The following is a 19,112-nucleotide window of genomic DNA, read 5'->3' as shown; positions in this document are numbered from 1 at the left end:
GAAGCTCTCATATCCTTCAGAGAAGGTTTTCATATTGAGATCAACTATTTTACTCTGGGTGACATTTAGCATTAGGAGGTTGAATCTGTCCTTTTCAAAGAATGGGTCTGACTATTTTCCTAACTTTGTGAAAGGGGTGATGACTGACAAGCTTGATCAGTACTCTCTCTGTGTTAGCATCTAGCAAGGACTGCTGATATTTTTCCTGATCTTCCATGGCACACCTCCTTGCTGTACAAAGTCATGCAAAGATGAACTGGCCTCACTGTAAGTAAGGCTTGAGAGATAAATGGATGGGTGTCCAAAGTGATCATCTGCCAATACTGTGCACAAAAGGATAATTCCAGGGCTCTGGAAAGCAGTTTCCCTGGGCCACTGGAGCTATAAGACAGTAAGGAAAACTGGAAAAGCTTTCAGAAACCAAGGAGATCCTCCCACAACTTATGCTGTGTCTTGGTGCTTCCATTACCCTTTTCCTAGAGAGCAAAGAACTTGAAGCCAAAACTCAGTTGTGGATTCTTCAGTTGGGACCCTAAAAGCTGAGAATTAAAAACATTCATTGTGTAAGAACTAATTTATTTCTCTGGACCTCAGCCATTTCCTTTCTGTGCATGGGGGAAGTGGCTTTTGCCACTTGATGGTTTTAGTATAATTTCTTTCCATAGCACACTTTAGAAATGAAATTGCTCTACAGGCTACAGTAAACCAAGCCATTTCCCTCAGAGGGATCCCCCAGAGGTGAGAGGGACTATGGGCTAGATGGCTCTCATCCAACTCAACTAAGGCTGCTTTAATGTCTAGAGAATGTGACATTTGCATTCTCTGAACAGAGAGACATAATTCTGTCTCTCAGGAGAAGCACAGAGAGAAGAGAAAACAATCTTTATCTCTGCTCCCTTGTTTTCCCCATGTAGAATTTATTATGGAAATTGTTTACCCAAAGTGAGTGCTTGATTGGATTCTAGTGAAGGTTGTTTAAGTTCAATGACCAATTGGCTCCAGCTGTGTCTTGGACTCTCAGCAGAAAAGTCATGAATTGTTGGTTGATAGGTAAGTAAGAAATATGTATGTAGAATAAGATAGCCCCTCTTTAAATAGTATATTAATGTAATATAGTATAGTTTTAATAAAGCTATCCTGCAACCTTCTAATCTAGAGTGAGACATCATCACTCCTTCCTTGAGTTGGGGTTGCCTTTTTTACTGTACACTGCATCATGAAGCAATAGCAGTTCTTGCCTTAAGTCTTGGCATGGTGTTCCCTGATCTGTATTTTGGATCATGAAGCCAAATCAATAGCTGACAACAGTGTTTTTCCTTTGTCTGACAGTCAGAACATTTTCATATTGATATCTACTCTGAGAAAAATGCACTGAAGATGAGGAGATTATCTGTTCTCATGCACTCATCATGGCAGAGGAGCAGCACAAATCCCCTCTGTTATAACCTGCCTTTCTTGAACCTCATAACAAAGCCTATAAACCTGGAACAACTTCCAGTGAATATTATCAAATTGTCAACAGACACAAGAAAGTGCAGCAGATCCTCCCAGTCAGCTGTGGCCAGGTACCTCTATTAGACATGGCCAAATTTATTCATGCATGTTCAATGTTATTTTATCTTGGTTTTGTGCTAGATCTGGGTTGTGAGCAGGACTTCAACACTATACTGGAACCATAATATCCAGTATAGGCATATCTGATGAGAGGTTAAAACTCTGAGCTTTCTAACAAATGAGCAAACTAGAGTAGTGGAAAATTATAGTAATGTCCAAATTGAGAGCTGATTCTACACTAAGTCATACAGCACCACTGCAAGAACATCAAAACAACAACAACAACATAAAAATCCTAACCCCCCAAACATTAAAATATACATCCTTTTCAATAACATCATACTCCATTTTTTTCTCATTATCCACCCCTTCACCTCAGTACCCTCTGCGAAGAGATTAGCTGGGAATGTGAGAAAACAAAAGGGCTAAGGCATCACAGCAAGCATTTCGGGTTGTTGAAGCTGATCACAATCAAATAGAGGAATAATCATTGTATGGCATTTTGAAAATATTTGAACCCATTCCATATATCAAATTTCATAATGTACAATTCAAGTCCAATTCACACTCAGAATGGCTGCAGATTTTCATATTGCTTTAAACTGTGCTCTGATTGCTGTATATTAAACACCCTGCCTGATTGAATTTATAGGTAAATGCTGCTATTTTTTATTAATAATTTAACTCCAATCCTGTGGTTGCAGTTCCTTTGCAGAGAGAATATTGTACCTTGCCACACTTTGTGACAAACTTGATTTAGAAAGGAAACACTTTGAGGATATTTAATCTAGTGTGGAGTGTAAACACTGTAAGGTCTGTTTCTGCAAGTTCATTTAATTTATTTTTTTTCTACGGGGTAGGGCAAATCTGTGTTTGGACCAAACACTGGAATGACTTAGTGCACCTACACTTTAAACTCTTGTAGTTAATAAGGGCAATTATTTAGAGACAAGTCTACCTTCCCTTGAATATACCTTTTGCAGTTCAGCTTGTCTAATTTGGAAGCTGAGGACAGGATACAATGACCAGAAAGACAGTTCAAAGTTTTTATTTTCTCCAGTTATTGTACAAGGCATCAGTTTTGAAGGGAAAGCTTATAAAGCATAGTGGAAGAGAAAACATACCTGAACCATGCAGCCTGTCTATCCTGTGTCCAAGCACTCTGTGCTAGGAAAGTTAAACTGCCTGGGGAGGGCAAAAAAATCACCAAGCTGAGTCTGATTGCTGTTTGTGAGTTTTTCAGTTTGTGTGGCCCCAAATAAGCAAGAGCAGGGCAAAAAGGCCATATCATGGTGTGTTTGCCACCATCCTTGTGCCCAGACCCTAATGTCATATCCTGAAGCTAGAACTGGAGATGGCAGTACAGAGACAGTCACAGTGGCTCAGTTGGAAGTAAGAAGAGTGGTGGCTAGACTGAAGCTCTTCCTCACCACCTCTGCAAGCCTTTGTGCCTGAGAAAATGCATGGCTGGAGTTTTATTTTGAGAATTATGGCATCTGAACCTTAGCTGATGGGGCTGAGGAAAATTTGGACTACATAATCAGTATAGATCCCCTCCTACTGAAATAGCCTATTCTATACCACAGGTAATGAGCAGTGGATTCTGCACTTATGTCTGGTTCCTCATGTCGCCTCCTCTACAGGCAGGCAGTGCTAAGATTGACCTGTTTTGGAAGCCAGCATGAAAATCTCTTGCTTGAGCATTATTATATATGTATCTATGAAAATTTAAACAAGAAAAATGAGTGCTTCAAAGTAATGTGTTTGATTATGCTTAAATTCAATCTCTGTCTAAAGGAGATTAATTTTAAGTCTGCCCTTTTGAAGGAAAACAAACAAGTGATCCCAAAGAATAACTGCAGGACTCTGAGTCTCTGAGGTTCCCAATAGAAATTACATTTTCATTTGATGGATCTTTTCTGCAACTGCTCCTATCAGGAGATTGGCTTTGCTTGAAGCAGAAATTTTCCAGTGTCATTACCTCAAACCATAACTTAGGGAGTGTCAGACACTTAGGTGGGCCTCAAATAACTGGGTAAGACACAAACCACAATGTATAAAATACCTTTAATCCAGCTGCTGAGGAAGTGGAACCTTTTTGTTTATGGAGCAGGCCAGGGTAAGAGTCATTCTAAAACTGGGCGTGGGAGCACCACTCTTGTTGCACTTGCCTAGAGCCACCACAGTCAGCTTCATGAAGGGTTTCTTTTGAGTGCAAGCAGTTTAGCTTGTGAATTGGACAGTTTTTTAAAAAACCAGCTGGCCTAATGCTCTGCTACAACATGGCACATCATCTGGTGAGAGGTCCACATGAGTGCTTTCAGCTGGCAGTGGGCTTGCACTCCCTGTCACTCATGGAAACACAACAAGTAAATATTGAACTTTCTAGAATGGAATAACAAACTCTTCAGCCTGTGTCACCAGCCACGTCTGCCATTATCTGTCTCTCACTCCAAGCTGTGATGTCAGAGCTGAAACAAACAAAAAACCCCAGAAACATTATATACAAACATATAATTAATTTCAATTCAGGAAAGGGAATGAAATATTGCAATTTCAGTGAGGATCAATTGGGCAAGCTTTGGTTCAGTTCCCTGCACTTCAGGTGATCCCACTTGCTTTTATTGCTTTTACCTGATTTTGTAAGTTTCTTTTTGTTTTTTTTTTTTTTTTTTTGTTTTTTTTTTTTTTTTTTTTTGTTTTGTTTTGTTTTTTTTTGTTTGTTTTTTTTTTTTTTAGCATTTAATTCCTTCAATTTCTTCTCCTGTCTCTTTGTTTACCTTTCTTCACTGATTTTGGGATTTCAATGGGAATAATTTTGGCCATAATAATTAGGAATAATTGGCCAATAATTTTGGCCAATTTCAATGGGAATAATTTTGCACTTTTCACTGCACCTCATTTCATCTCAGAACATTTGGTTGTGGCCACTCAATTACAGAATTTTCAGTGTTTTTCTATGGCATATGATTTCTCCTCTCCAGTTTGTTCCACTTCATTCTCTGATTTCAAGATTTCATTCTCTTTCTTGAAGTAATGAAAGTAAATTATATGCTTGAATTCTCACCAATATATTCATATGAATCTCAATTAAAAGTGTCTTGAATATATTTAATAGAATGGATTAAAAGATGTATGGAATGCATATGGTGAAGTATCATATGTCAATTTAGTCTGTAACAAATTGAACTTTAACTCAATTAAATATTTATGTAAAATACTTTAACTGCCTACATAAATTTTTTTCATGTTTCATTTTTTCTAACCATCGTGTCCTTTTCATGTTTCTGGGGTTTGTTTGTGTTAGGATGACTTTACTTACTACTTTAGCTGTCTGAAAATTAAGTGTCATTTGTCAAGGAATTTTGATAAGCTTTTCGAAGTCTGAATGTTTAGCTGATCCTTTCTAGTTTTGAAACTGGGCTGGCTATCTGTTGTGATTAGCTTTTTTAAAAAAGAGGTGTCTCCCAAAAAGGCATTTGTGGAAGAAAGACTAAATTGCTACATGCAAAGATGAATATTTATTGCCTTCTTTCTTCTGTTTTAAAGACAAGCTAATAAAATATCTTGGTAGGTTCACATACTTCATTCAACATTTATTATGTAGATTAATTGTGGTCAAATCTCATTTTAGGTCAAATTATTTCATATTTGCAGTTGTCACAGTGTTCTCTCTATTAAAAAAAATAGATTTCCTAAGTTTTGAATGTTTTTAAAAGGCAAGTTCTTCTTGTACTTGTGCTACAAATTGTATCTCCTTTTTCAATTTTTTAAAGTTATTATTATTAGTTTTATTATGTCTGTGTGTTTCCATCACCTACCTTGCTGTGTGTGGAAACATATTTTGCCCAGACAACATGTGGGCAATAACATTTGAAATGTTATTGCTCCTCATTAACAGCTTTCCCTTCCTTTTAAGGGACTATACACAAAATTAGTGCCAGAGATAAACCTTAGTGGCTGAAAGACCACCAGAGTTTCCTAAAATAGGAGTCTATCATAAAGAGAGGGCCCCATTTCTTTCATCACTAGTTGGAGAGATTGGTATGCAATGATAACACAGTTCAAATATTTGTTTGTAGAAAATGTTATTAGTCCTCCTGTCAATATCAATAGCCATATGCATTTTATCTTCAAATAAATAATACTTTAAAAAATCCAAATATTCTACTGAAAAATTGGAAACCAGAACATGATACTGATGCTAAATTGAATCAATAATTATAAAGGGGAAGGGAGTGTACCAGTTTTTATGATTGTTTTCATCACTAAGCTTGCCTGCCTACTTAAAACTGGTGAAATTGGAGCTGGAATCAATGTAGTGAAGAAAAAAATGGGCTTGGACTGTTTTTTCTGCCCCTTTGTTGGTTAATTACAACAGTGAGTTCACCTGCTGAGCTCCCACACTTACCTCTGGTTTATGTGTTTGGAGTGGCAGGGCCAAGGGTCTTTGGGATGTGCCATCCTCATCGTGATCCTTGGAATGAGCACCCAAGGGCCGTGTTTGAACCATTGGATTCAAGCAGGGGAGTGAGCTACCAGATGTGCAGCAGGAATGAGAGACCTGGGCCCTGGGCAGGAGCAGTGAGCTGAGCAAATCGCTGCTGTTAAATGCTCCTCGAGACCCAAAGGGATGACAAACAAGTGACCCCTGACTTTAGGAAAGGATGTTGTGAATTCTGTGGAGAGGGCTGTTGGCATCCCTTGGTGTGTGTGCATTCCCACAGTGCATGGAGGCCTCTTGAACCGAGGAGTTCAGTTTATGGTTTTTGAAATTCACTGACTGTATGTTCTGAGGTAAGTAGTTTCACCTCTGAGCCTTGGGCTACCTGCTAAAATACGTTGTAAAACTCAATCTGTAAATGCAATTCTGCAACCAGAATGTGCTTTGAAATGCACCAAGGATAACAGCACTGGTAAGGGGAAGTGTTACAAGGGGTAGGAAACTCAGCTGCTCTCTTTGCTGTAGCCTTCTCCAGATTCATTTGATCCTGGACTGTGTCTCAGATTTTGTGGGTATTTTTTGTTGGTTGTTTTTTGTTTGCCTTTTTTTTTTTCTTTTCATTTGTTTGTTCTAATTTTGTGAGCCATGAGGTTTGGGTTTGGTTTGGTTGTTTTTTAAATCTGCTCTTACACCCGAGACCTAGAATTTATTAGATTATCCAGCCACCTTTCCTTTTCTGCATTCTATTAAAGAATTTGAGTGTCTTTGGGGCACTGTGACATATTGAGTCAAAAATTACTATAATTACCATGATCCCTGTGGAATTTGAAGTGTGTGCAATTTATGCCTCAAGGGGCTTGAATCCTTGGAGAGTCTATTTTCTGAGACAGCAAGAACTGTGAAATATACAACTCTTGATCTGCACTCAAGATCAGAGTCTGATTTCTATGGTTAAATAAAAAAATGCTGATTTATACAATTTGTTCCTGGGTCATAATTATGGTTTAGAATTAATTGAATAGCCTGGAGGTTTCACTACTGTACATGGTAATGATTGCTAAAAATTGATTCTCTCCTATATTTCTTTATTAACTTATCTGAAAATGACATATAGTGAAGAACAGGTTTAAATATTGCTGTGTGAGCAACTTTGTAAATTGCTATTCAAGCTGTTCATGTTGGTGTTTTTTTTTTTTTTCCCTTCATTGACTTCTATAGGTGATTTATTATTCTGTAAGTGTCTGAGCTATACATTTAACCAGAAACACAGTGAGGGAGGTGGTCATGTTTCTGACTAAGGACATTCCTCTGTTAGCCTCCTGGAACAAGATATTTGTGCCTTTTAGAAAGACTGGCTGGATTGCACCTTCCAGACACGAGGACCTTGCACTCCCATGTGAAACCCAGCATGGTTGGGCTAGCTCAGCATGGACTAGGTGCACACAAAAGTAGCTGAGTTTCAACCTGCTTTTGCCCACTTTGAAGATGGAGTTTTTGATATTTGATCTCTGAATGGAGTGAGTTTAATGCATAGCTACAGAAATATTTACTTTTTAATCTTTTTTTATTTATTATTATTCATTATTATTACCTCAATGGGCTTCTCTGGCTAGGCTCCTAAATATGGGGTCTATTTTTGCCTGGTGTAGTCACTCAGGCAGCTCTGCAAATGCAGAGTTTGAGGCAACTACAATTGGAAATTCTCTGGAAGAAGAAAAAAAATAGCTGTGGAGTAAGACCAGATCCTCTGAAGTTATAAAGCAAACAGTAATTTGGAAGTAATGTTACCACACTCTTTTGATACTATTGTCATGTATGTTTAAGTTTTGTTATTGCCATAATAGATATTTTTTCTCATGCCCTGGAAAGCATATTCTCAAAATGTTTCACTCAAAGTTTTTTTCCAAATGTTTAATTTAGATAAAGGTTGACCATGGCAAAAAGATATTTTACTCCTATCATCAATAGTATTATTTCAAATATCACTCTAACTTTTAGATGGATTGGAATTAAGACATCTGACCTCATTTAGGCAAAACTTTTCCAGTGAAGCTTCACAATCAAGTTATTACTGTGAAACTTTACATTTCATCAGATCAGCACTTTCCCACAGCCTATTGTTTTACTGGGAAGTTTTCATCCGGTTCTTAATTTGCATTGAATATTCTAATTCCCAAGAAAAAATGAAAGCACTTCAGTTGTTCATGTTTTAAATCCCAGGAAAGGATAAGAAATTAGGGAAATAGTCTGGTTTTTTTGGGTTTTTTTTTTTTTTTTTTTTTTTTTTTTCTGATGCATAGGAATGAAAGTCATAATTAATTGATTTTCATCCGAGTTGTCTTGATTTGACGGTGGAAGAAACCCCATTTGTGACCTCAGTGGGGCTTCTCTGGCTGCCTCTCAAAGGTGGTGAACTTGCTGCCTTCTTCATCTCCAAAAGCCACTAAGACTTGACCTGTGCTGGTGTCTGCCAGAGGCACAGACCAAGGCTTGCTGTGCTCAGGTCTGTCATAGCTAAGGGGGCAGATAAGAGGCTGGCACGGTTGTCCCTCTCCTTATCAGCTGCCAAATGATGGATGAGAGATAATGACAATTTCTTGTTTTTTCCCAGATTGGGAAGAGCAGGGCCTGGTGCAGGATATTCTCCTCTGTGACAGTAAAGCCCTTGCAGATATGTCCATCATCTGCATTGTATCTCCCTGTCTGATGGCACCACTGAGGTCTGGCCTTTTCGCCCCTTGAGGCCCCTGCATTTTCACAAATTCCAGCTCCGGTCAGAGGTCCAGATTTCACTTTACATCTCAATGACAGCCTCACTGTCTGTGCAGTGCTCTCTGCATGGCACTTGCAGACTGCTGCTTCCTTGCCTGTGTGAGTTACACCTGCTGAGAATGGCACTCTTTTATCTCGTAGCAGGCTGTTCCATGAGAATGAGCTGCGTCAAAGTAGAGGTGCTGCCCATCCCTACAGCATGCGTTTGCTTTCACCAAAGTAATTTGCAATTGCAATGGAGAGAAAGGGCTGAATGTGAAGGGATGTAAATAGAATGTGGGAGTCTTCACCAGTGGCTGCAGACCTGGCAACAATTTGCTGATTGCTTAGGACAGAGGCAGGGACAGACTGTGGTGCATGTTGTTGCAACTTCCCTTATGCATTCTCAGCCTAGAAAAATGTCTTGATGTAGATATGATAAACTTTCTTTTCATTTTACACCAGAAAAGGAGTAGCATGGCAGAATAACCTCTTTTTCCAAGCTGAAATAAAATGACACTATTCCTCTTGGGGTACTCATGGAAAATTAGCCCAGTTTGTCTTTCTGACATGAAGGGATCTTCACTCCAATTATTTATACTTCCCTGCATTAATGCCACCTCGTATTTTTCCTCTTTCTACCCCCTCTGAATTCTGCTGCAGATTTCCTGGCTCTTGAGATCCACAGGAGAAGCCCAGCAACAGAATATTTTCCTATCTGTCATTGTTTCCTCTGTTTTGTTATATGTAAGTGTGTAAAGATGTCTGACTGTTTATTGGTGTAAGTGCTCTGGGCAATGCTAGCATTCAAGCTATCAAACTGTTAAGGGTCAGACTCTGCAGAATGTCTTCTAAGAGCTGCAGAGATATTTCTGTGTTTCTTGATAAACTTGGATGGCTATGGAGGACATTCTTCCCTTCAGGCAGAACTGAGGATCAGGCCCTAATTGGTGTTAAATTTAGGACAAACAGCCACCAGTGTTTAGCAGGAATATGTGTTTGCTGAAGAACAAGGAGCTTCATGCTGTGTTGATTGATGCAGATTTCCATTCCATTATTTCAGGATGTTCACTACATGCTACCAAGAGGCCAATTATCAAAGGTTGTTTAAAAGACACATCTCTGAATACTGGGATTCATCATTAATTCCAGGGGTTATGTTTCTGCCTTTCCTGAGTTCTCTGTTCCATCCACAAACAAAGGCACTTGTTTTACCTGTATTTCCAAGTGTCCACCTCTGAATGTTGTGCTTGGGTTCCTATGGAATTTGTTTCTGTGTTTGGTGAAGAATCACACTATGTTTGAGAGAGTTTTGTCCTTGGCAGTGCCATTGAGCCCAGAATACTGGATCTGGACAAAGAGTTAGCAGCAAAATGGCAGCTCATCCCAGTAGTTTATACAACAGGCAACATTCCTGGAGAAAACAGAACAAATATTTGGTTCAGTTTCAAAAGGGACTAACCACCACAGATTTATTAAAATATCTTGCACCACCCAACTAAACAACAAGTGGGGGAAACGGGAAAGCAAGTGGTCCCAAGAGAGGAACAAAGATTGTGATGTAAAGTTGCAAAACCTTGGCACAGTTCCACTCATGCCATTCCACTAACTAACTTTAGTTGATGTGGAAGAGATGCTGCACATCTGATTTAATCACACACTTTCAAAATAATGTGTGGACTCAAATCATACTTTTAATCCCTCTGAACATCTGACAGCAAGAAATTTAGCAGGTTTGGGGGAGTAATGGAGCACAGTGATGATTGTTACTCCAAACTGTGCTCTTCCTATTGTAAGAAATATAGACCAGTCCTTTGCCAGAGAGAAGTCACATCAGCTAGAGACACCAGAGGTACTGTGAATCAGATGTCCAAAAAACTGGGATCCCTTCACTGAGAGCCAGAGATGTCACCTGGAGGGGGGGAGGAGGCAGACTGTGGTGAGGCAGTGCCATTGGCTTCATCCTGTGCCAGGCAGATGGGATCAGTATGATTTCCTCTTCCACCCTCAACTCAGACCCTGCTGCATTCCTTAATCTCATAAAGACCCAATTAAAACTTAGCATTTATCCAAGTTTCTGCACATGCAAGCTAATTAATAGTCACAACACCATGGTGAGGAAGATGAAAGCAATATTATTATCCTAATTTTACACATGGGGGAACAGAAGCGGAGGGGAATGCTGAGCTTGTACCACCAGTGTCAAGCTCCCACACTCACAGACTCTGCCTCTGCTCTACTCTTTAGTACATGCTATGAATGTACATATATATAATGAGCTAACCACAGGGTTTTCAGGATGCTGACTTTGCTGTAAGCTTTGCTGGCAGTCACAAATGTGGAAGTGTTCACCCAATCTAAGAATGACTGTCTTTTTTTCAAATTTCAGCCTACCCCTAGTGCATCCTGTTTAATTCCATTCAGGTGACTTCATTATTCTTTTAAATGCAATCCTATCATTGTGTGGCTAAAATTAATTCAGATTCTTTCTGGAATATCCCTGGTTCTGATGTGAACCTACAAGGAAGATTTCTGTGGTATGGAAGAGAAATTAAATCAGTCAAAGTAAATTCCCTCTAAAGGTACTTCCCACATAATTGAGTGAGAGGATTTTTAAAGCCTACCTAACTATTGTTAGAAATAAATGAATTCTGTACCATTCTGTGAGATTATCCAAAGAGCACTGTAAAAAATATCACATTTTCTAATAACTGTACATTAAGAGAACTTGTTCTGTGTCAGTCTGTCCTTCCTATTGTCACTGATACTCTAAATGGATTTTGGCTTATGCTTCTGTTAGAATCAATAGACATAAACAGATATTTTCAGAGCAAAAATAATTCCATACAAATATAACTTGGGTGAATTCCAATTAGAGTCCTCTTTTCCTCTTTCAGCAAAGGGACATGAGTTCACCTAGAGCTTATGTAGGACATTAGATAATATGAAACCTATACCCTGTGTTCTCCTTTTCTCCCTGTATTACACAGTATTGTCATTTTCTTGTGTGGTGTCAGCCAGGGATTGACCCAGTCAGTGCTCGTCCTTCCATGGATTCTGCACCAGGTGCTTTGGATCCTCCTGACAGCCCCAACACACAATAAATAGATCTAGGCTTTCTCCATCCTTTTTTAAAGGATCTGCTCCCATGCATGAACATTCCCAAGATCAGTTTTCTATTTCCTTCTCTGTATTACTGAGTTTATAAATTGCTGTGGTATCCTCAGGGTTCACAGTTCCTGTAGTGTAGGGATATGGTCCTTGTGATAGCACCCCCATGATGTTTTCAGTAGCTAATAGTCACATCCTACAGAAACATTGCAGGCTCACCTGGGCTTCCTGGTGGCACTTTATGAGTCTCCAGCAATGCTCTCATAGGCAAATAAATAAGAATTCCCCAAGCACTGGAGAGTGCAGAGGGCATTGCTGTAATGGGTCTCCTGGGCTTTACAATACAGTTTTATTACCTTGCTAAATATAACTGCTTGCTTCTTATTTGCCCAAGAAAACGAACATATTATTTAAGGTATATTTTCCCTTTCTTTTTTTTCTCTGCCAGACAGCCTGTATGTGTGTGAGTGTAAATTTTTGTTTATACAGTATATTGAGCAATTTTGGTGGCTATTTGCCAAAAAAGATAATAATGTTGTAGTTTTAGTGTGTGTTTATTTCTTCCATCTCTTCTCCAAGCCCGTCTCTCGCCTCCCTATTGATTTAGTGCAGCCAGTGAAGTTTTACAGCCTGCATTTAAGGAGGCTGCTGTTTGAAATCCATGAGGGGCTGCTAATCAGGACTAACTGCAAGCATCAGGTGCAGTCGGTGACTCTGTCCTGGCCTATTGGCTTAAGAGAGCATGAAGGGCTAATTTCATGGCTGATAAAGCTTTCTGTCAGGGAGGCTTCCCAAACAAATGAACATTGACTTTTCTTTACAATGGAAATAAAAATGGTCTTTTATCACAACTGCCCTCTTGTGCAAGGTAAGAAGTCACATCCCTGTGGGTTATCACTGAACACTTGGGACTATTTGGGAGCTTGCTAAGGTGCTCAAATGAGATTTACAAAGGAATTTCAGAACTTAATTCCTCATAGGTTATTTTCTCTCTTGGATTTGTTGGACTATTTTTTGGTTTAGGTCCAGAGTTGATAAAAAAACAGAGGCAGATCTTCTGCAGGCTTTGCAGCACTCCTTAAGCATTTCCTAGGAAATGGGGACTGGGTGCCTAAATCCCTTTCAGAATCTGAATCTTTATTGCTTCACCTCTTTTGGTTCACCAGTTGAATGTCTCCTCTCTGCTTCATCTGACTGATCTCTTGCTATCACTCACACTCTTAGGACAACCCTTCTGTTTCCTTGCTCTGCCAGGAGTATGGGGTTTAATTTCTGCTTTAAGAGAACACCTATTTGCTGCTTTTCTGAAGAGAATAATGCTGATTATTTTAAAGCACATGGCTAGAGAGTCTTTCTCTGAGAGGGAATGAGGCCAACTTGATATCACGCACATATTCTTCATTTAGAGTCTCCCCTCTGTGAAGCTCCTTTTTCTATTCTGTTTTTCTATTACATATTTATCCTTCTTCTACTTCTGTTCCTTGGAAGTATGATGGAACAAGTAGTTAAATGTGCAGTTAAAGACTGATACTTTCAAGGAAATAATTTACTTGCGTAAAAGTAAAAAAGCCCTTGTGTACTTGATGGAACATAGTCCTGAATCTTTCAAAGTGGTAACATTTTTCTTTTGTTCTTTCATGTTTTGATGAAATGTAATTTCAGCCAGAAATGCATTTATAAATTATTTGTTTAAAGGACAGACGCTTTTCCATCAAAATGTTTATTTTGCCAGTGTAACTTCATTTATACAGAAGGGGATTGCCAGAAGAATGATGTCTATATATGCTGCAATTTTATTTCCTGCAGCTTGTCAGTACACCTGAATGCTGTAGCATAGACTTGGCTTTCAAATTAGGCTGTTGAACAACTCAGCGAGATAGCAGTAGAAGTTTTTTACTATAAATCTACAGAGTTTACTCTGGTCTTGTTCTTAAAGCAGTCTCCCAGGTAGATCCAGCTACATCAGCTTGTTCAGGAATGGCAATCAAAGGTGCTGACTGTGATGCAGACAGGTGCAGGTTGCTGGTATAGAAAATGGTGTTCTGTGCCTTCACCCTGCCAATCTCTGCATCACCTGGCACCAGCTGAAGCTTGTACCTAATTGTCTGCGTGGTTTTTCTTCTTGCCACCCCTCTTGAGTGGCAAGCTTAAATTGAGATTTTTCCCCACTGTTGTCTGAATTTTGGTGCTGAAGTTCTCATATCTGTTTTTCAACACAGACTGAGAAAAAATTAATGTCACAGGCAGGCAATTCTCTTGGGACTAGATACAGACTTTGGCAAGACTTTTGGGGTGATGCGTAACGACAGGGAAAAATGCATTTAAAATATTGCTTAGTTCTTTGAATGTTGTACATAGGAAAAAGGTGCTGAAACAAGCTTGGATTTCTATGGCACTGCATGCTATAGTTAATGCAGGATATGATCACAGTAGTAATTACAGTTTGTGCTATCAAACAGGGCTGGCTTTAGGCAGAATTATGCCCTGGGGTTTTTACTGTTCCCCCCATGGCCTGTATGAAGACCTTATTTGCAGGTTTCTTACACTACAGCACAACCCTTTTCTTTGTGGTACACATTTGTTTTCCAGTTAAATCAACCAACTTCCCGCTTAAGCAAAAGGCATTCTTTTGTTGGTGGCTGTTTACAGCCTGCCGTGCTTTATGTTATGCCTGAGAATTGAATGCTGCCCTGCAGCCAGGCAGATCAACACAGCTCTGCTGAAATAAATGAGTCTTCAGAGGACAATCAATGGTCATAATGTGCCTGGATAACTACAGTGACACCTCTAAAAATGTCAAATAGAGATACTGATCCTTTGCAGACATGATCTGCCGAATGGACAAGTTTCATACAGGGCTCGGCATTTCCATTTTAACCACTGGGTTCAAACAAATTTACAAGTTTCCCCTCTTTTCACCACCTTTATGACCTTACTTTTTTTCTTTAAGCCTTTGCAAAACCATAAAACTAGTTGAATATTAAAATGTTTCATGGTGAGAAGACAGATATGATTACAAATGAGAACACACCAACCCCCTAGGAAGCCCCGGGTTTCCCTTTCATCATCATTAAAGAACATTCCATATGAGAATATTTACTTCATAGTTAATGTCATTGTATATTGTTTATGAATATGTAGTATACACTTACATTATCTGGAGAAATACACTGCATCCTTTTTTGCTTCTTCATTTTCTCCTCTATTATGTTCCCTGTAATATGACTCAGGGCTTGCTTTGAAAAAAGGAATAACATATTGCTCTGGTAAGGCAAACCTACCTTTGACTTTTAAACAGATGATAAGGAAAGTAAATTGAAAGATTAATTACTTCTAATAGATAAATGTTTTTTCATGCACATTCTTCAAAAATGTACTCTGTGAAGTTGGAAGCTGTACAATTTACATAGTATAGTTTTACAGATTTTGATTTCTCACTCAAATACCATTTTGTGAGTGCTGTAATCATTCTTATTTCCAGTTATTTGTTCTGGAAGAAAAGCTGGAATCTGCAGAGACAATATGAGAACCTCACGTTTCCTTCCTAGGCTAATGAATATGTGATAGAAAAGTGTGGAAAAGTGTAGGCACACAGTTTTACACAGTTTGTGGTGACTGGGGTGGGGCTGTGGCCCAGTCTCACCCCAGTGGGCTCAGCTGTGAGCAGCAGGTGAGCAGCACTGACAGAAATGAGCCATGGAGTGACCAGGGACACTGAGAAACACCAAAGGGAGCAGAGGGCACACAGGGGCACTGCATGAACATGAGGGTGTAAAAGGTTGGGCTAAAGAACAAGAAGGGCAGATGTCTGAAGCCTTCTGATGAGGTAAGGTGTCACTCTGTAGGGATTGAAACCCTCTGATACTGCATGGTGACACTCTGTGTATTGTGGCTGTTTCAACTGTGCCATGTGCTGCAATAGAAAATGAGTGTAGCTGCTGTGAACTCAGGGCATACACTTGCCTAGGATGGCTATCAGACTCTAGAATTTAAATTGAAGAGTCACAACTGATTTAAGACACCTGGGCTGCAGGACAGTGGACACTGCCTCCCAGGCCAGTCAACAGAGAAAAGTTGGTGTACCTTGTCAGGGGTTAGAGAAGAAGACCTGATACAGTACTGAGTGGGGCTGTGATTTGGCAGCCTTAGCAATTCATTCATTGCTTTCTCTAATGTAAATTCCTGAGTCTCTCTAAAGTGCTGGAAAAGGTGGTGATGGAGTGCAAGAGGGTCCTTGCTCCTGACAGCTGGTTCTAACCCAACTGCTCTGAGAAAGTTTCACCCCTGAAAATGCTGAGTTACTGTACCCACTCAGCATCCCAGTTCGGGTTTCAGTTCAGCTTAAGTACAAATGTGCTTAAGCACCTTGATGAACTAGGTTTTAGGCAGCAGTTTAAATGTGAGTGTAGGTTCATGGGTGCTTTCTCTGTGTGCTGAAAGACAGAGCTTAGCTGAGTAAACACAAATCAAAGGGGTCCTTACTCTTCTCTGGACCTTAAACTTCTACATGATGAAGTGTTCAGGAGCCACAAGCTGCTCAACAGGGTCTTTTCAGGGCAAACCAAGGGAATTGCAAATTTAAGCATAGGCTGTTCTTTTCTCCAAGTCCTGCTGGAAAAGGCAGCAAATGCTGTGTACAGTGTTCTCAGGAGGAAGATGAAACCATTTGATGTGCCCTCATTGATCTTGGTGCATTGTAGGGAGCGCTGGTGTTTCATCTTCCCCAACATTGTGTCACTCCTGCATTTTGTGCAACAAACAAGAAATTGATAGAAAGGCAATTGGATTTCTTGACAATTGTCACCTGCCATATGCCAAACTTAAAAACAGGCTTTTGTGGATTTTATGTGCTGTCTCCTTTTGATAATTATGGCTATTTTAATGTTTTGGTACTTTCCCATTTTCCACCTGGCAGATTTACCCCTTTTCCCAATGAAATTGCATTTTAGCAGACTGGAAGCTTTTGTAATTTGCCTGTGCAGTGTGGAGGTCAGCAGGAGAGAGCAGGAACCCCTCACAATGTCTCAAGGCCCTTTCTCTCTCCAAGGGACAAATGCAAAGTGATATAAGTGCAGGACTTTCTCAACAACATCTGTAAACTGCAAATATGCTCAGTCCAATCTATTTCCCCATGTTTCTCTGAGAATTCCCAACTTTTACATTGTTTGTGTGTTGGTTAGATGGAAACAAAATGAAACAGCTTGGTAATGCCCACAGGGTCACTTTGCAGCACATAGCAGTGACCAGCCAGGTGTGCACCGAAAAGAATATTTTATTCTCATTGTTCTGACTGCTGGGATACCCTGTCTGGGACACAGTTGAATTGTTTAAATGCAAAAGCCCAAGTTTCACTTAAAAAAAATTTAGCAAAGCCTTGATAATCATCCTGGCATAGAAGGTATTTTCCAGCTCTCCTCCTGAAGCTGTTCCATTTAGTATAAATAATGAAATATTCAGTGAGCCATAGAAAAAGACTGGCTCTGTAGCCTCGGGGGCTCCACTGAGTATGTGAAGTTCAAGTGAATAGCTTTATCATAGGTGTATTGGCTACACTGTGTATGATCTGCTAAAACTGCCATAAAGCATTTTGCTTTGATCCAGTCAGCCTTTTCCAACGGAAAGAAAGAAATATTGTAGAAAGATTTTCATCAACTCTATTATAGATATGCAATACAAGTGAGAGTCTGTAAGGAAATGGGAATTAGAAGAAACAGCACTATGAGTGCTACCACCTTGCACAGTGTACCTCTCACTGAGCTGAGCATTTCTAGTAGATAAAGAAGTTAGAAATTTCTTGAACTGTAACAGACTTGTGATTTCCTGAACTTAAAGTGACTCTAGAAGACTCCCAAGCCTGTAAGCTGTTATATACCAGAGCAGTTTACACTACTAGTGGCCAGAATGGTAAACTGCATATAAATGAACACTGAGGTGGACTAGATTGACACTACTCTACTGAACTTCAGTAAGTGTGAAATGAAAAGTCATACAGAGGATGAAAACTGTTAATATATATATTTTATAGAAATTACTTTTATTCCTTTTAGATAGCTGATTAATTTTTTGAAAGACCATAGTGTCTAAAAGATAAAAATATGGTAGACTTACTTTACTCCTAAAATGGCATAAATCACATGGTCATCACAGCCTTTAGAGATGTTCAGCAGACCAGTATGTAGCTCTGTATCTTCAATTGTAATAAATCTTAAACTAATACGGGATCAGAGATCCTGGAATAAAGGAGAAGAAGCTGAAGAATTTTCTATTAGTCTGAGTTTAATGAGAGATATATCACATCTCCCCAGTTAAGGCATTTGTACTTTCTTTGCAATTATCATTACAGCTAATTAACAGTAAATGCTCACATTCACCAGCTATACTTAAGAGGTGATGATACCAAGGAGGAGTGGAGGGAAAGAGATGTAAATTTTTAATACCTTATTTGCCTTACATCTGCATGGGAACTCTGAATAATTGATGGTAATGGTGGTTAACCCTGAGCCCATCAAAAGGATCTTTACATGTTCTCCATTCCCCAGCCTCCTCCCTAAAAGCTCTCCCTGACACAGAGGGTGGCTTTTTGAGGCACTAATCTGTGATGAGAGTTGTTATTACCAATTAGGGATGTTGATTGACAGCTGCTCTCTACACAGAGGTTTCCAGAAAATGCTGTGGCTCCCAACCTTCTCCAGCTTCTTGTCACAAGGGCTGGAGGTTGGTGTCCCCTCCGATTTGCCAGCTCAGGGGAAGGCTGTAACTTGCTTTGGTCACAATCAACCAGCTGAGCCCAGGGGGTGTCAGTAGAAGGTCTTTACATCTTTGGACCCTGTAACTGCAGTGGGTCAGGGACTGATGGCACAATCAATCTGCTCTGCTGGCTGGTGACTTTCTGCATGAGCCTGGCTAGATGTTTCTTCCAGCTGGACAAAAACATGTGAATTAAGATGTTCAGAATCTAGTGAAGCCAGCTGGACTCTCAGGTTACATTTGTACAAGAACGAAATGAGAAGGAACTGTTCCCTTGGCCTAGGGGCAAAAAGCCAAAACAATATCTCTTCCTCACAAATTGCAGATGTCCATAGGGCTTAACAGACATAGTTTCTGGTCCAGTCTGTTTCTAAGCTTCAGCAAAAGCTTCACTGTCACATGCAAAAACTGTGCATGAGAACATGGTGAAAAACCCCCTAAACTGAACGAGACTGGTCAATGAGTCTTGCTCTATCTGCTGATATTGGGATAACCACTATGGCAC

This window comes from Lonchura striata, chromosome 7 (genome assembly GCF_050655825.1).
Source record: "Lonchura striata isolate lonStrDom1 chromosome 7, ASM5065582v1, whole genome shotgun sequence".
Classification (NCBI taxonomy): domain Eukaryota; kingdom Metazoa; phylum Chordata; class Aves; order Passeriformes; family Estrildidae; genus Lonchura; species Lonchura striata.
Note: the sequence above shows the minus strand (reverse complement) of the source record.